Source organism: Nycticebus coucang, chromosome X (genome assembly GCF_027406575.1).
Source record: "Nycticebus coucang isolate mNycCou1 chromosome X, mNycCou1.pri, whole genome shotgun sequence".
In the NCBI taxonomy this organism is placed as follows: domain Eukaryota; kingdom Metazoa; phylum Chordata; class Mammalia; order Primates; family Lorisidae; genus Nycticebus; species Nycticebus coucang.
Genome location: NC_069804.1, coordinates 118,252,248 through 118,271,658, shown reverse-complemented (window position 1 = coordinate 118,271,658; position 19,411 = coordinate 118,252,248). Strand labels below are relative to the sequence as shown.

Sequence of the window (19,411 nt, the reverse complement as noted above, 5' to 3'; positions counted from 1 at the left end):
CACAAATACTTACCATGGTGTTGCACTTACCTACAGCCTTCAGTACAGTAACAAGCTATACCTTTGTAGTCTAGGAAGTGGGACACACCATATTGTCCCGGTGTGTAGTGAGCTGTGGCATTTAGGTTTGTGCAAATGCACGTTCTGATATTTGCACAATCAAGAAATCCCCTAACAGTTCACAATTTTTTCTTATCTGAAGGGACAAATGTCTTAATATACATTCAGCTGTTAATAGTGTTTCTATGTAAGCAGAAAACTTTTAATAGTTTCTAGTGATTTTCTTTTTGCTTCCCTAACTTTTCCATTTTATTTGTAACAAAAGTGTGTTGGTTTTGAACGTGGAAATCATAATAAGACTAAATATTGTCAGCCCTAATCACAGGGAATGGCTCGTGTCAGCATCAGCAAAGGATATCAGGAACTAAGGTGGTCCCAAAACTAATGTGTAACCTTCCCCATATGAGAGCCACAACTGGGAGCTTCAGGGAAATTGCAGACACCCAGAAGAAGGGCAAGAATGTCTCTCCAATGAACCTTACCGTCAGGAGTTATATAATGTCTCCACATCCCAACACATCATTGTAGTGTAAGAGGAAAGTAGTTTTATGACATTTTTCTATCTGCAGTGTCTGAAATGAAGCCCCTTGAATTGACATCATGTTCCTCTGCTTACCCACCTTGTTAGGTCCTGTCCCCTTTCTATATCTAACTGCCACAGGGGAGGGAGGGGGTAGGGTTCCCATGAAATAGCTCAGGGCTCAGGACCACAGCTTTCAGAGAGGGAGAATCCTGATGTGGAATGGGAAGCAGGAGAAAACTTGAGTCATTCAGCTCATGTATCTGAGCAGTGTGATAAATAATCTTTTACTGTGTAAGAGATGAGGCCAGCACAGGGGAAGTGGTCCCTCCTTGGTCCTGAATACAAGGTCAGATTTGATATTGGGGACCCGGGAGCCCTGATTTCCATGTGTTGTGTGGCAGACCCGCCTTCCTGCTCTATCATTCGGTACTGTCTACTCTCTGGGCCTCAGTGGGAAGCTGCTATTTCACTGTCCACACAGGTGATAAGAAATAATGGTAAGGAAGGACAACAGAAAAGTGTAACAAGGCAATAATTTTTTTTCACATGGTAATTTTTTTATTTTTAAACACTGAAGTGTACATCTTCCATATAAAAGATGAGATTCTAGCCTTAAAAGATAATTGTTCTTACTAATATTATCTTTACATTTTTACAGAAATCAATGTTCTTTAAATCTGTAGCTTTATTCCATAGTGTTCACAGAATAATAATCTTTTGAATATATTTCCAATATTCTTTAAAAAATAAAAAATTCATATAAGGTATTTTTTATTTAACACATTGACAGGCAGTATAACTGCCCATACCTCCAGCTACCACTGAATACTTTTCCACCAAGGAGAAGCCAATTTGTTATAATAATTAATTCTCTGTATTTACTTTTATTAGAAAGAGGTTTTTGTAGTGAGAACAAATAATCTCTGGTTTGTTGCCTGAAAGCCTAAAATAGGATCATTGGTTTCTAGGCTTGCCACATGCTGCTTAGCAACCTGTCCTACTTGCCTACCTTCCTTTCGGTTGTAAAGTACAGTAGACATAGGAACAGGTTGATGATAGATAAATATACTGGACGAAGGCACTCCCAAAGGGCAGCATAAGACTAATTTGGAGCACAGGCAAAAATTTGTTTGTCTCTCTTTGATGCTTGGACATAGCCTAGCAGGGGTCCTCAAACTTTTTAAACGGGGCCAGTTTACTGTCCTTCAGACCGTTGGAGGGCCGGACTATAGTTAAAAAAAAAAACAAAACTATGAACAAATTCCTATGCACATTGCATATATCTTATTTTGAAGTAAAAAAACAAAACGGGAACAAATACAATCACACCACTGCATGTGGCCTGTGGGCCGTAGTTTGAGGACCCCTGGGTCCTAAGGCATTGAAAGTTGCAATGTGCTCCCATATATCCTCTTGTTTTCTGGAGTGTGGTTGCCAGAGTAGGGCATCGACATTATGGTGCAAACAGAACCAGGGCATTTCTTTAGGATCCAGTATGACAGAGAAAAGATACTGGTTGCTTCCAAGATTGACGACGTGAGTAGTTTTTAATGTATTGCCATCAAATCTGCATAAACTGGAGCTGTCTTCGAAGAAAATGTCACATTCTTCTAACTCTTGAGCATTACAAGGAGGTATTTCTTTATCTGGATTAGGATTCAGTTCTTCAGAGGTCAAATGCACCAAACGTTCAGCTATTGCAGCACACTAGGCTGAGTCTCTTACCAGTTCCCCTTATTTATCACCAACTACTAGTTCTGACTATGTGAGTCCTTCATTCTTCTCCAGCAAGGAAATCTCCAAGCTGTCATTCTCTTTAATTACCCATGTACTTCTTTCGTGATCAATAGGTGAATAGAGAGCTTCTTCTAAAATTTGGTGATACCTCAGCACAATGTTGATGGGATCAGGCAAAAACTGTACTTGAGGAGGCTCCTGTGGCTCAAAGGAGTAGGGCTATGGCCCCATATGCCAGAGGTGGCGGGTTCAAGCCCAGCCCTGGCCAAAAATTGCAAAAAACAAAACAAAACAAAAAACAAAAACAAAAACAAAACAAAACTGTACTTGACTGTCCTCCTTGGTACTGTTTTCTCGATGTAGCAGCCCGTATGGCCTATGGCTAGGAGCATTGAGAGTTATAAGAAATACCTGTATAGCTGAATAATGGAACACCTTGGTGGAAAAGGCATGGAGAGGGATTTAGCTCGCCAAACAAGCATGAGAGCTCACGAGATAAGAGCAGTGGTGAATTGGCAGTCTCTACACCTGTGGTGTTGAGAGGTACGAGATCAGCTTTATTTTAGGCTGGAGGAGAAGGCATTCAGGAGCATACACATTTTTTTTTTACCCTATTTTTATTAACAAAGTAAAGAGTAACTCCTTCTCAGGACTGATTCAGGGCGATGTTAACAATTTATGGAAGTGAATTTTCTCATCTGCGAAGGGCTTTCTTTGTCTGGTAAGAATTTCTTCTTGTCATTGTTTTTCAGAATGTTCCAAATTTAATCAAAGAAAAGCTTTTGAAATGTCATCTACAGTTAAGTTTCTCCTCTTGCTTTTTTCCCTCTGTACTTATGGAAACAACTCAGTTTTAATTGTACAGTTCATTATGGACAGACTGAATTAACTGTTTCAGTACATTTTCTAGATGAGATGGGAAGATAGCCAATGCACCCTTCCTCTCATTGGCTTTATTTTTTTTATTGTTGGGGATTCATTGAGGGTACAATAAGCCAGTTTACACTGATTACATTTGTTAGGTAAAGTCCCTCTTGCAATCATGTCTTGCCCCCAGAAGGTGTGGCACACAACAAGGCCCCACCCCTCTCCCTCCTTCCCTTTCTCTGCTTTTCCTCCCCACCCATGACCTTAATCGTCATTAATTGTCCTTATATAAAAATTGAGTACATAGGATTCATGCTTATCCATTCTTGTGATGCTTTACTAAGAATAATATCATTCTTGCTTCAGTGTGTCTAAGTCTTTGGTGGTTTTGTCTTTAAATTCGTTAAATTCTTGAGACAACTTTTGATTTTGTCCTTGGATTCCTAATTCCATTTTATCAATCTTGTCTGCAATCCAAATTCTGAATTCCATTTCTGACATGTTTGCCAGTTGTTTATGAATGGGACCTTTAATTACATCCACCGTATCTTTCCTTGTGGGATTTGATCTATTCTGGTTATTCATGTTACCAGAGTTTTTCTGCTGATTCCGCCCCATGGTTGTTTTAGTCCGTTTGATTTTTCCCCTGGGGTTTTGTTGAGGGCCCATTCAGTGTTGTGGCTTTAGAGACTGGGGCCCTGTCTGTTGTGGTGGGGCTAAGTGGTTTTGACTTATTTTTAGCGGCTTCTGTTTGACCCTAGTGAAGCACTTACTGTGGGTTGAAGTCTCAGTTCTCTGATTCGGCCCTGCCCTGGAAGTTTCCCGGGTCTTTGAATCACCTCAGGCAAATCCTATACTCAGGGGTGGCCTCCTCTGGTTCCCCAGGGATGCAGGGGATGTGGCTTCAGCTGCCTCAGGGAACTGCTTCTCTGATGTGGGTCTCCCCCTGCTTCACTCCTGCGTCCCAGAGTCAGGACCAACCATCTGCAGTTCGGGCACTGTCCACGCCCCGACAAATCCCCCAAGGATTTGGAGTCCCAGGAGACAGGTCTCCAGATCCCAGAGTGAGGGTGTGGTGGGGTGCCAGGAGCCCAGAGCTGCCGGTAGCTCGCACACTCCGTTCCTCCCAATCTTTAGCTCTGCTGCACCGCCGCAGCCCAAGTCTCCAGGTTTCAGAGTGAGGGCGGGGTGGGGGGAGCGGTTGGAGCCTATGTCCGCTGGCATTGAACACACTCAGTTCCACTTAGTTCCTTGCCCGGTTGCACGGCAGACGCTCAGGTCTCCAGATCACAGAGTGAGGTGGGGGGAGTGCCGGGAGCCCAGAGCCGCCGAGAATCCAGAGGTGCATGGAGCCCAGAGCCACTGGGAGTCCAGAGCCGTAGAGAGCCCAAAGCCGCTGGCAGTGATCACACTCAGCTCCTCCCAGTCTCTCGCCTGGCCGCGCGGCTGCAGCTAAAGCCTTAGGGCTTCAGAGTGAGGGCGGGGTGGGGGGAGCGGTGGGAGCCCAGAGCTGCCGGCAGCGAAGATACTTAGTTCTACCCAGTTCCTTGCCCGGCCACTCGGCAGGTGCTCAGGTCTCCTGACCACAGAGAGAGGTTGGGGGGAGCGTCGGGAGCCCAGAGCCGCCAGGAGTCCAGAGCCGCAGGGAGCCCAGAGCCGTCGGCAGTGAGCACATTCAGTTCCTCCCAGTCTCTCGCCCTACCGCACTGCTGCAGCTCAAGCCTTCAGGCTTCAGAGTGAGGGCAGGGCGGGCGGAGAAGCTGGAGCCCAGAGCCGCCGCCAGCGAACAGACTCAGTTCCACCCAGTACCTTGCCTGGCCACATGGCAGGCGCTCAGGTCTCCAGACCACAGAGTGAGGGCGGGGGGAGCGCCGGGACCTCAGAGCCGCAGGGAGCCCAGAGCCACCGGTAGTGAGGTCACACAGTTCCACTCAGTTTTATGCCTGGTTGTATTGTTGCCCAAGGAGGGCTGCTGCACCATGCCTCAGGGAAGCGCCACCCTGGTGAGTGTCGCCCTCTGCTGATTGTCCTCATCTCTCTCCCGTGTCCCAGAATCAGCGCTGACCAGCTGCAGCTCCAGGACTGTCCTCTCCCCTCTAGAAGTCACCCAAGAATCCAAACTCCTGGGGGACAGACTTTCAGACCTCAGAGAGAGTGGAGGGAAGTGTTGGGAGCTCAGAGTTGCCAACAAAGGATATTTACAGTTTTATACAGTTTTATGCCTGGCAGGAGAACGCCTAGGCACCCTAGTAAGGGAGGTAGGTCCAGATTTTAGTAGGTCTCTCCTGTGAAGTGTAGTGGGAGGGCCTTTGATTTCTGCCTGTTTGTTTTGCAGCTCTTAAGCCGATCAGATGGGGGAGGGGGAGTCCTGTCTGCTTAGTGATGGGTTTTGTACCTTTTGTTTGCATCCTTGTGGTAGCAGCTCTCCTCAGTGGGGTTGATGTGCGTTCTTCAACTTTCTTGCTTGGTGCTGCTCGAGTCCATCAGGTTACTTGCTAAATTTTCATCCCTTAACTCTCCTTCAGGATGGGAGCCTCTGTGGAAAGTTGGCTTCAGTCCGCAATCTTGTCTCTGCCCCCACCCAGGAAGGCAAATGGAAAGTACACAGGCAGGACAATGAACTGTGGCAAAGCCTTTGTCATATGATAGTGACTTTCACCCCGATGAAGTTTGGGGCTCCCCCATTGGCCAAGAGCTGCCGCCAGTGTGAGGGCTCTGCTGTTGTTTTCCTGGGGCTGCTCCAGCCTGCACCCTGGCTCCCTGCCCTTCTTGGGCATCGCTGCCTGTGTGCCGAGAGGTACTGGTTGCAAACGCAGCCTGGCACGGCTGGCGAGGTACTCCCCAGGTTAGCCCGCAGCCTCCCGCTTGCAGGGCACTGCCACTGTGCCCCCGCCCTCTTCCCAGCCCCCACCTCTCTCAACCCAAAATTTTGGTGGAGGGGGAAAGTGCCCAGGGAGCCAGCCAGCCAGCTCCGGACCCACGGGGTTCCCCCAGTCTTCCTCAAGTCCACCCTACCAGCTGCCGCCATTGCAGCCGCTCCTGCCTCCAAGTGATTTCTTTTATCTGTTTCCTTGCCCTAATTTTCCTTTCACTTCCTCCTGCTCTTTAAGTTCTTGTGCCTGTGGACTAAGGTTTCGATGAGCCCTTTTGGTATAGGACCAGAAGGATGAGAAGGTTGAAAAGCAAAAGGGATGAAAGAAAGAAGGAAAGAACGAAAAGAAAATAGAGAAAGGTGAGGGGGTGGGTAAAGGTAATATTGACAAAAATAAGTGAAGCAACACCAGCGGTGCATCTTATAAGGGTATATGTGAAACTTGGTAAACGGTCTGTAAAGCTAGTGAATGATGCCCCATGATCATATCAATGTACACAGCTATGATTTAATAAAAAAAACAAATACTTGAAGCACAGAAAGACGGAGACAGAGCAATATAGGTGTACAGTTGGGTACTTTGACACAACCTTAAAAAACCCCAACCTCTGGGGGTGCCCAGTTGGGTGGTTTCCTTGAGGTCAGCAACTCTTTGCTAACCTGATCAGACACAGCACCCCACCCCCACCAAGTAGAGAGGAAAGACAAAAATGCTATAAATCAAACCAAAACAAGCAAACAGAAAACTTTCTGGGATAAAATTAGGTGAAAAACCAAATAATAGGGTTAGAAACACTAGCAAAAATGAAGTTCTAGTTATTGGAAAAGGCAGCAATGGGAAATTGTATTTATGCTAGAGAACTGGAGAAAGAAAAGAAAATATCTGTACGGAAAAGGTTGGAATTAAAAAACAAAACAACAACAGCAACATCAAATAAACAAAAAACAAACAAAAAAATAAAAAAACAACAAAAAACAAAGCAGTATATATATCTTGTTGAATATTGTCTGGACAACAGGTGGTCTTCTGGGGTATGAGATGTTAATTACAATGCTGATACGACTGGAGGACTCTGCTGATTTCTCAAACCCCACAGGGTAGACACCCTAAGTCTCTCTTCAGCCCTCTTAAAAGGCACTTTAAGCTTCTAACCTTGTTGAGCAGAAGCTTTCCCAGGAAAGTGTTTGTCACTAGAATCACTGCTGAAGTGGCTATCCACTTACCCAGTGTGCCAAAACTGGTCTCACTCTGCCCCTGAGGGTTAGGGCTGTAAGGCGGCTCAGACTCTGCCTTTAGGCTGCTCAGTCACTAGGTTACTAGGTCCCACTTGATCCTTGCTCTGCAACCCCTAGGGTGGACCTTGTTGGGGCAGTTCTCTCACAATGGTTCCCTGTAGCCCTCAGCAAAACACTATTAGCTTTGTCTGTCCGGCTCAGCAGCTCAGTCTGGGGTCCCAGACAACGCCCAAAGTTCTCCGCACTCCTGCTCAAGTTCTCCCCAAGGCAGTTCAACTGAGTGCCAAGTCCAAAAACACCAAAACAGTTCACAGGTAAGGCCTTTCCGGTTTGCAGTTTCGCTGCTACTGCACTTACAGCTGTTGGCGGGATTAGACCGATCAAACACACGTGATTACTTGCCAGTTTTCCACTGTTTTTGTCCTCTTCTTGGGGTCCAGAAGTCTCTCACTGACTCCCTGTATCCTCAAAGGGATGATTATAGGCAGATCCCACCAGCCAGAAATGCCTGGAGTCTTATCTCTCCAGACTCACGGTTCCCAGATGCAAGGAAGCTGTTACTCGGCCGCCATCGTGCTCTCCACAACGAGCATACGCATTCTATCATGGACTCACTTACTCTGACTCTGTCTCTTCTCCTGTCTGCAAAACGCTAGCACAGCGTCTCTCTGCTGAACATTACCAAGCTCTGCTAAAGACTATGATCTATCTTTCTAAGAAGACTGCTTTACTCTCTCTCTGTCCACCTAAAGTAGATAGCCGTCATGCACCTAACAGACCTGAGCAAGGTAACTTAGTCCGCGTCCGGAACCTAGTTAAGCCGGGCTGAGACCTGGCCAGTCTTGGGCCCTGGCAAGCTGTGTCAGAAGTGAGGTGTGACAAATGGCGTAGTTGGCAGGATCCGGTGAATGCGGACCAAGAGGGAAATAAGCTTTAGCAATAAGAGAGAAAAGAGAAATAGAAATACTTAGAGGGAAAAGAAACATCTAAGATACCCAACAATAGTGCTTTCTCATTTCGTTTTTCCTCATCTTTCCTACGTTTTCTCTTTCCAAATCCTAACTACTTATGTGGGAAAAAAGCCAATAAAATCCTTTAGCCTCTTCTGGGAAGCAGATGGTAAAAAAACAAAACAAAATTTAAGAAAAGCCTTTAGACAAGAGGGAAAGGGAAAAGATACAACTAGGACATGAGTACCTTTAGCAAATAGCCTTTAGCCTCAGGGGTGCGAAAAACCATCGGTAAAACAGCAAAGAGAAAAGTTTGGGAATCGGTTGCAAAAGTTTATTAAGGTAGGGAAAAGAACTTCTAACTGCCTTACCATGTATCTTTACCCATTTCCAGCAGGAAGTAGTTTTTGAGAGACCTACGTCTGAGTCCCTTTTTGGCAGTTAAGAGTTCTGATTAAAAGAAAAGAATTGAGGTAGATTAAGGGGGCTGGTGAAGAAATAGAGGAAGTGAAGTTTTGTAAAACAGCTAGACTCCAGCGTAAAAAGAAACAGCTAAAGAGTTCCTGTCCCTTTAAGGCAGCCATAGGTTCTAAGAGTTGAAAAGGTAAGATTGGAAAAAGTAGAAGGCTGAAAGAAAGTCAGTAGAGAAAAATCATGGTAAATGAGATACAGCAGTTGAAGTATCAGATGGAACAGCTTAAAGATTAAGATCATGACAGCTGATATAAAACAGTTAAGAGATTAGATGAATCTTATAGTTTAAGCAGGTAAATGCTATATTGACATGACAATTCAAATTGGGCAGCTTTGTAGATCAGAGAGTAAATCCTCCAGTTAACATCAACTGCCATAAGTTGGGAAGCTAGGCCTTAAGAGAAAAGAGTGTTTAAAAGGAAAAAGAATGCTGAATGATAAAGAAAAGGAACAAAGCGCATGTAAATCTCCAGGTGTATGTCCCAAGTATAAAGGCTTTCATTGGGCAAATGAATGCCATTCTCAATTTGATAAAGATGGAACACTTTTATTGTAGGGAAAATTATCAGTTGGAGCAGAATCAGGACCCACTGGTAAATGAAAAAAGTTAAAACATAGTTTCTTTAATATTTTCATTTCAAACTATTCTCAGAAAAAAATAGCATAATTCAATTCTATGCCATGGGAGCAATCTGCCAGCTTGGTTAGACCTGTGGTGTCTCAGCATAAAACTGAGGAAATTCAACCAGACCAGTGGATGATGATGGAGAAGAATTAGCTTAAATAAGTTTGTGGAATATTTGGTTATCCTGCGTGGTAAAGGGGTAACCCACCTCTTATCAGTATCTGTGTACTATAACCGGGTCCAGCTAAAGAGCCTGGACACAGCCCAAAGGGGAAAGGGACACTCTGAAGCAAGTGACTCCTTTGGAAGATTATGAGAGGGAGAGCAAAGGGAGGGAAGAGTAACTAAGAATTAAACCACCTTTGTGCTAGGGAGCTTCATTTGAAAAAAGTCTGGAATCAATTTGCAAAAATTCCACTGGAAAAGCAGCTTGAAAGCAGGAGAAACTCCGCTACCGAGGAACTATGAAGTGTGGGACCACTGAAGGACCACGAGTAACAGAGCCTTTGAGAGGAACTGTGAAGTGTGGGACTGTTAGTCCACGAGTAACAGTCTTTTGAGATCGTTTTAAAAATTTTTTTATTAAATCATAGCTGTGTACATTAATGCGATCATGGGGCACCATACACTGGTTTTATAGACCGTTTGACACATTTTCATCACACTGGTTAACATAGCCTTCCTGGCATTTTCTTAGTTATTGTGTCAAGACATTTACATTCTACATTTACTAAGTTTCACATATACCCTTGTAAGATGCACCGCAGGTGTAATCCCATCAATCACCCCCCCTCCGCCCACCTCTTCTCTCCCCTCCCTTTCCCCCTTCCCCCTATTCTTGGGTTATAACTGGGTTATAGCTTTCATGTGAAAGCCATAAATTAGTTTAATAGTAGGGCTGAGTACATTGGATACTTTTTCTTTCATTCTTGAGATACTTTACTGATTGTTAGGACCACGAGTAGCAAAGCCTTTCGAATAGCAAAATCCTTGCTTGCAAGGATATTCCTTTAAGTAAATATCAAAAGGAAGTTCGTACAGTTAAATAAATGGTAAATTCTCTCAGCAAGATTTTCTCTGTTTTCTCAGTTTAAAAAGAACTTTAAGGGAATTAACATTACAATCATCGGTTTTCCCTAGCAGTGGCTAATAGTTTACATCTGTATTGGGCTTCCTCATTTAAAGAGGCCATACCTGGAATTCTGAATTTTGACAATTATCATATTCTTTTGCCTGGAAAGAAAAGGGCTAGATAACAGGAAGAACTGCCTTTACCACATTAAAAATTATTTTGTTTGTATATAAAAAAGGGGGGAAAAAAAAATAAAAAAAAAAAGGGGGGAAATGTAGCAGCTCAGATAGTCTATGGCTAGGAGGAGTGAGAGTTATAAGAAATACCTGTATAGCTGAATAATGGAACACCTTGGTGGAAAGGGCATGGAGAGGGATTTAGCTCGCCAAACAAGCATGAGAGCTTGCGAGATGAGAGCAGTGGTGAATTGGAAGTCTCTACATCTGTGGTGTTGAAAGGCATGAGATCAGCCTTATATTAGGCTGGAGGAGAAGCTATTCAGGAGCATACGCATTCTATCACAGACTCGCTTACTCTGACTCTGTCTCCTCTCCTGTCTGCAAAATGCCAGCACAGCGTCTCTTTGCTGATCACCAAGCTCTGCTAAAGACTATGATCTATCTTTCTGAGAAGACTGCTTTACTGTCTCTCTCTCCACCTAAAGTAGATAGCCGTCATGCACCTAACAGACCTGAGCAAGGTAACTTAGCGGTCCGCGACCGGAACCTAGTTAAGCCTGGCTGAGACCTGGCCAGTCTTGGGCCCTGGAAAGCTGTGTCAGAAGTGAGGTGTGACAAATGGCGTAGTTGGCAGGATCCAGTGAACGCAGACCAAGAGGGAAATAAGCTTTACCACATAAGAGAGAAAAGAGAAATAGAAATACTTAGAGAGAAAAGAAACATCTAAGATACCCAACAACAGTGCTTTCTCATTTGTGTGTCAGGAATGAGATGTGACACTGGGAGCCATATTGTTACTGTCAAGTTATCTTCGGTCTGCTGCCAGTGTAATAGAGAGGCTGTTTGATTTTCTCTGACAGGTATTCATATTTTCTTCAAGAGCTTGACCAACCTGAACAAATTTGAAAACCTTATAGGAGACAATCATTAGGCCACTTCCACCGGGCTCAATAGCAGCATAGTGTGGTAATGACTTCCCACGGAGAATATCATGCTTAATAATTTAATATTTTTGATCTTTATTTTTCTTACCGATAGTGACCTACTCCAAGGAAACATAAAAACCACTTCCTTTTATATCCAATTCTTCTTCATTCGAGAAGTAAGGTAGCTATTGAATGTTCTTCAGCTTTGAACAATGAAATACTATGAATTACAATAAAAGGACTCCCAAGCTCTTCATTAAACATAATCTCCCATTTTCCAGAAGCACTATTTCTATGTTCACCTGTTCCAATGACATACAATCTCCCAGTTCCATCTGACAAGGTCACCAAGGTAGAAGATGAGAAATGGATGGATGCACAAAGGCGGTTATCAGAGGCTAAGTCTCTGGGAAGTTGGAACATCTTTTGTGGTTTTCCTAAGGCACTGCCCAGCATCACTGTTAAGTTCCTAATTCTTCCAAGGTTATCAATGTAGTAGACAGTCTTGATACCACGAATGACAGTACAGGTAATTATACATACAAAAGCATGCATGTGTTCCAGTGTATACTGATAATCTTGAAGTTTTACTTCTTCCACAGCTGCATCAAGTTCCAGCTGGCAACAAGGCAGCGGCTCGAGGGAGACCTTGGAAGCGGGGATGCAGCAGAGGTATCTTCACTTGCAGGGAGTAGTTTGTCACCACCTCCATCGCCTTCCAGGGTCCTAGCCTGAGAATTAATAAAGCTTTGGTTGAAAGGTCCGTGCTTCGCTCCCTGCACTGTCACTGGGAAGTGGTGTGGTCCCATCCCAGCACAAGGCAATAATTTGCTGCCTCCTTTTCACCATCCTCAGATAGCTCATCCTGCAATGAATTGGCACTAAAGCTTATACTTCATACAAATATCTATACTTTCCTTTCCCTGATGGTTAAAATCTCATTGATCTGTGTGAAATGTTCCTGTTTATCTGTTGTAAGAGGTAGATCACAGGGGAGACCATATATATACTCACTGAATAGTCATATTTCAGGTATTTTCTATGAGTTTTTTCATTTTTTCATTGCTCATAATGGTCTCTAAAGTAGATCTGATTATGTCTATATTATGGATGAGCAAGTTCAGGTTCACCAAGGGTAACTCACAACTGCAGGATCACACAGATCTTTCTTTTAAGAGGCAGGAGTGGAGTTCTACACATTACTGTATTACACAATACATGTTCACTTATGTATGATTCTTCCCAAAGTTATCAATATATATTTCAGCAGTTTTCCTTTATCAGTCATCATGATAACCTAGGATATTAGTTTGCATACCTGTAGTTAATTTGGCATATTTTTGAACATTTAATATGTAAGTATGAGGTCTGACAAATAAATTCTCGAATTCATCCTAGAAGAAGTGTTACATACTTCACTACTGAATATCACAAGGATCACCTTCAACATATTCCCTATGTCCATCTGGTGACTGTAGTGATATTCAGCAATTGGGTAGGTAGCACTTTTTCTAGGGTGAGTTTCAGAACATAATTGTCCTATTTGACATATTTTTTAATAGAGTGAATTACCTGTTTCTACTATTTGACCATTAATAAGGGAAATTTCATATCAAAAGTATTAAGTAGTATAGTTGAGGAATTGATGTAAAAGTAAGCACTGAAGCAAGGGAATAAACATCCTAAATACTAAATAGAGAACTCAAAACACATGAATTAGTTAAAGATTATATAATTTGTGTTTTTAGAATTTGGAATGCCTAAATACAAAGAAGCAGGCCCATGATTTTTTTTTTTTTGTGTGTGTGTGTGTGTGTGTGTTTATCTTCCACCGTTTTGTATTTTGCATTTTTTTTTTTGAGACAGAGTCTCACTATATTTCCCTTGGTAGAGTGCCATGGCATCTAATTTCTGTTTTTAAACACAAAACTGAATCTAAGTGCCCAAAGACTTTGATTATACCAATAAAGTTCAATGGGCTTCACTCTTCTATTTCACAAAAGGTATTTGCAGATTTCCCATTGAAGCACAATCCAAAACTATGCTTTTTCAGGAGATATTTCTTAAATAAAATCAGATAGGTTAACAACATATAAATAAGTACCCACTAAATGATTGGTCATTATAAGAAAGCATTGGCTATTTTTTATATTTCAGAGAATAGAATTGACACCAAAATGAATTTAAAGAGATGAAAAAGTACAGTTGATAATGCTGAGGGCCACAATTCACAAGAAACAGTGACATGTTAATAAAGATAGAGGGTGCCAAAAATGTATAAAAGCTTTAAGAAAGGAAAATTAGTATAATTACATTGTAATATTCAATATATACTATTAACAAAAGATGAATTCAAGCCACATCTCAGCAGCACCTGTAATTTTGCGAATGATTCCTTCAAAGACTGGGATGGAAACAAGAAAAATGTTTTTTTTTTTTACTTTTCCAGGTGGAAAAGTGCCAGCCCAAAAGTGGGAATTCTGGCAGAGAGAAATTAGGTACTCAGACTTTGTATGTAGTGGGTATAAAGCAGGTGAAGAAGATTTATGGCTGTAGCCAAATGAACAGGGTAGTGTGAAATGTTGTATCCCCTCCTTTTCTCTTAATGGCTGGCTGGCAAGGGAAGCCACAGACCGACTTATGACTGGGGATTGTATTATTGTCAGTAATTCTGCCCTAGAGATAGGGGTTTTGAGTAGAAACTGAGCACTTTAGGTTTTATAGCACTTTAGCTTTTATATATTGACACCTGTCAATTGGTCAGTCAAATGTGTATTATTCAGCAATAAAAAAATGAAGTAGTGATACATGTTGTAAAACAGACCAACCTTGAAAACATTATGTGAAAGGAATTAAGCCAAATGCAAGAGACCAAATACAGTATGATTCAATTTATATAACATGTTTAGTATATGCAGATCCAGAAAGAGAGAAAGCATATCTGTGGTTCTTTGGACTACAAATGTGTTCCGATTCACCTGTATTCAGGCACAGATGAATTGTTTCAGTGATAGAAATGTTTTACACTAGATTATGGTGATGGCGGCACAATTGCGTTTCTTTACTACAAATCATAAAATTCTACCATTAAAATGCCTTTATTTTATTACACGTAAATTACAATGTACTGGGAAAAAGCTGTTAAAAATGTGGGAGTGCTCTGGACTTAGGTCGTACCACAGTTATGACCAAATTCTTTGTACAAAGGCCATAATGCATATGATTTTTATAAACATGAATTATATAAAACTGTAGCTGTATCCCAACCTTGTCACCTATGCCATGTGTTCCTACAAGCATCAACCTTTTCTACATAAACCCTGCTCAGATGTTTCTTTTAGTTTAACTTGCATAAAATTGTATTTTCATGTGATTTTTTTTATTTTTGACATCTTCCAGTTTTGACAGTGGCTTCAGAGTTGGGACCACAGTCTAGGGCCTTCCCTCTGTGCCAGGATGTATGCATTATTACTTTATTCACTTCCCTGGTGTCTTCTCATGTGACTTCCCTTGTGGAGTCCAATTTGCAGTACATTTATGGGTGTCGGTGTGGTAGTGGTTAACGGAGGACTATACAGGTGCACACCCTTTGCAACAACAGTATACTTTTTGTGAGGTTATCTCCAGGACGTTGGTAAGGATGTGGGTAAGATGTAATCATAAAGACTACCATTCTGACAATTCTCTTTCTTCACTTATGAGCCTTGAAAGAGCTAATCCCTCAAGATGATACCTGAGTGGTAAACTGGGCCTAATCTAAACTGGAACCAAAATGCCATTAGTTGACTAGAAGTCAAACAAGTAGAAGTTCTGGGGAAGCCTCACATCTGCTTAACTTTGTGACTTTCCCAGCTACCAGTTACTGTTCACACTGCCTGCAACAATCAATAGAATGTTACCTACATCAGCCAATCAGAACTTATCAACATCAGCCAATCACAGCCAAGCAAGTTTGAATCCTTATCTTGCATATGTCTATGTGAGTGGATACTTCCTCAGGCACCTTCTCTATATTTTTAATTTTTTAATTTTTTTTATTAATATTAAATCATAGCTGTGTACAGTAAAGCAATCATGGGGCACCATACACTGGTTTTATAAACAGTTTGACACATTTTCATCACACTAGTTAACATAGCCTTCTTGGAATTTTCTTAGTTATTGCGTTAAGACATACTCTACATTTACTAAGTTTCACATGTAACCTTGTAAGATGCACCACAGGTGTAATCCACCAATCACCCTCCCTCTGCCCATCATTCCCCCTACCTCCCCTCCTGTCCCCCTTCCCCATATTCTTAGGTTTTAACTGGGTTATAGCTTTCATATGAAAGCCATACATTAGTTTCATAGTAGGGCTGAGTACATTGGATGCTTTTTCTTCCATTCTTGAGATACTTTACTAAGAAGAATATGTTCCAGCTCCATCCATGTTAACATGAAAGAGGTAAAGTCTCCATTTTTCTTTAAGGGTGCATAATATTCCATGGTGTATATATACCACAATTTATTAATCCATTTGTGGATCGATGGGCACTTGGACTTTTTCCATGACTTAGCAATTGTGAATTGGGCTGCAATAAACATTCTGGTACAAATATCTTTGTTATGTTGTGATTTTTGGTCTTCTGGGTATATACCTAGTCGAGGAACTATAGGATTAAACGGCAGATCTATTTTTAGATCTCTAAGTGTTCTCCAAACATCTTTCCAAAAGGAATGTATTAATTTGCATTCCCACCAGCAGTGTAGAAGTGTTCCCTTTTCTCCAATCTGTGCTAACATCTCTGGTCTTTGGATTTTGTGATATGGGTAATCTTACTGGAGTTAGATGGTATCTCAAGGTAGTTTTGATTTGCATTTCTCTGATGATTAAAGATGATGAGCACTTTTTCATATGTCTTTAGACTGTGCATCTGTCTTCAGAGAAGTTTCTCTTCAAGTCCCTTGCCCAGCCTGCGATGGGATCACTTGTTCTTTTCTTGCTATACTTTTGAGTTCTCTGTGGATTCTGGTTATTAAACCTTTGTCGGAGACATAACCTGCAAATATCTTCTCTTATTCTGAGGGCTGTGTGCTTGATTTACTTACTGTGTTCTTGGCTGTGCAGAAGCTTTTTAGTTTGATCAGGTCCCAGTAGTGTATTTCTGAAGCTGCTTCAATTGCCCAGGGGTAGAGGCGTCCTCCTCAAAAAATACTTGCCCAGACCGATTTCTTCAAGGGTTTTCCCTGCACTCTCTTCTAGTATTTTTATAGTTTTATGTCTTAAGTTTAAATCTTTAATCCAGTGAGAGTCTATCTTAGTTAATGGTGAAAGATGTGGGTCCAGTGTCAGTCTTCTACAGGTTGCCAGCCAGTTCACCCAGCACTGTTTGTTAAATAGGGAATCTTTTCCCCACAGAATGTTTTTAATTGCCTTGTCAAAGATCAAATAAATGGATTCATCTCTTGGTTTTCTATTCTTTTCCAGACATCTACCTCTCTGTTTTTGTGCCAGTACCATGCTGTTTTGATCACTATCGATTTATGGTATAGTCTGAGGTCTGGTAGCGTGATTCCTCCTGTTTTGTTTTTATTTCTGAGTAATGTCTTGGCTATTCGAGGTTTTTTTCTGATTCCATATAAAACGAAGTATTGTTTTTTGAAGATCTTTAAAGTATGACAGTGGAGCTTTAATAGGGATTGCATTAAAATTGTATATTGCTTTGGGTAGTATGGAAATTTTAACAATGTTGATTCTTCCCAGCCATGAGCATGTATGTTTTTCCATTTGTTAACGTTTTCAGCTATTTCTTTTTTTTTTTAAACTTAATTATTCTTATAAAGTTTATTTATTCATTTATTTATTTGGCAACATACAAATGAGGTGAAACTGTCATTGCAAATCACTGGTACATAAAACCAATAAGTCACAGTCTAAATTATAAATCTGGAGAATATTGATATCCCCTTACATAGCACATAATTTTCTTCTAGGAAATCTCCATCTGAAGCAGCATGGTGGTCACTACTTGTATAATTGGGTCACTTACTTACATTGGCTTGGAGCCCCCAATTGTGGATATTTCGTAGAATTAATTGTCTCTTTTTTTTATTAAATCATAACTGTATACATTGATATGATCATGGGGCATCATACACTCGCTTCATAGACCATTTTACACATTTTTATCACAATGGTTAACATAGCCATTCCGGTGTTATCTCAGTTAATGTGCCAAAACATTTACATTCTACATTTACCAAGTTTCGCAAATACCCCTGTAAGATGCACCACAGGTGTGATCCCACCGATCCCCCTCCCTCTAACCCCCCCTTTTCCACTTCCCCCTATTGTTAGGTTGTAACTGGGTTATAGTTTTCATGTGAGAGCCCCAAATTAGTTTCATAGTAGGGCTGAGTACATTGGGTACTTTTTATTCCATTCTTGAGATACTTTACTAAGAAGAATATGTTCCAGCTCCATCCATGTAAACATGAAAGAGGTAAAGTCTCCATCTTTCTTTAAGGCTGCATAGTATTCCATGGTGTACATATACCACAATTTATTAATCCATTCGTGGATCGATGGGCACTTGGGCTTTTTCCATGACTTAGCAATTATGAATTGGGCTGCAACAAACATTCTGGTACAAATATCTTTGTTATGTTGTGATTTTTGGTCTTCTGGGTATATGCCCAGCAGAGGGATTACAGGATTGAATGGCAGATCTATTTTTAGATCTCTGAGTGTTCTCCATATATCTTTCCAAAAGGAATGTATTAATTTGCATTCCCACCAGCAGTGCAGAAGTGTTCCCTTTTCTCCGCATCCACATCAACATCTCTGGTCTTGAGATTTTGTGATATAGGCTAGTCACAGTGGAGTTAGATGATATCTCAAAGTAGTTTTGATTTGCATTTCTCTGATGATTAAAGATGATGTGCATTTTTTCATATGTCTGAAGGCCACGCGCCTGTCTTCTTCAGAGAAGTTTCTCTTCAAATCCCTTGCCCAGCCTGCGATGGGATCCCTTGTTGTTTTCTTGCTGATGAGTTTGAGTTCTCTGTAGATTCTGGTTATAAAACCTTTGTCAGAGATATACCCTGCAAATATCTTCTCCCATTCTGAGGGCTGTTTGTTTGCTTTACTTACAGTGTTCTTAGCTGTGCAGAAGCTTTTTAGTTTGATCAAGTCCCAGTAGTGTATTTTTGAAGCTGCTTCTATTGCCCGGGGGGTTCTCCTCATGAAATACTCACCCAGACCAATTTCTTCAAGGGTTTTCCCTGCCTTCTCCTCTAGTATTTTTATAGTTTCATGTTTTAAGTTTAAATATTTAATCCAATGAGAGTCTATCTTAGTTAATGGTGAAAGGTGTGGGTCCAATTTCAGTCTTCTGCAGGTTGCCAGCCAGTTCACCCAGCACCATTTGTTAACTAGGGAATCTTTTCCCCACTGAATGTTTTTAATTGGCTTGTCAAAAATCAAATAGCGGTAAGTAGCTGGATTCATCTCTTGGTTCTCTATTCTGTTCCAGATATCTACTTCTCTGTTTTTGTGCCAATACCGTGCTGTTTTGATCACTATCGATTTGTAGTAAAGTCTGAGGTCTGGTAGTGTGATTCCTCCTGTTTTGTTTTTATTTCTGAGTAATGTCTTGGCTATTTGAGGTTTTTACTGATTCCATATGAAACGAAGTATTGTTTTTTCAAGATCCTTAAAATATGACAGTGGAACTTTAATAGGGAGTGCGTTGAAATTATATATTGCTTTGGGTAGTATGGACATTTTGATAATGTTGATTCTTTCCAGCCATGAGCATGGTATGTTTTTCCATTTGTTAACATTTTCAGCTATTTCTTTTCTTAGAGTTTCATAGTTCTCTTTATAGAGATCTTTCACGTCTTTTG

At 41.5% G+C, this 19,411-nt stretch overlaps 1 pseudogene; it reads right to left on the bottom strand.

The window, feature by feature from the left end:
* Positions 1-1,447: 1,447 nt before the first annotated feature.
* On the bottom strand, positions 1,448-12,233 carry LOC128578355 (nudC domain-containing protein 1-like; annotated as a pseudogene).
* Between the last annotated feature and the right edge of the window lie 7,178 nt (positions 12,234-19,411).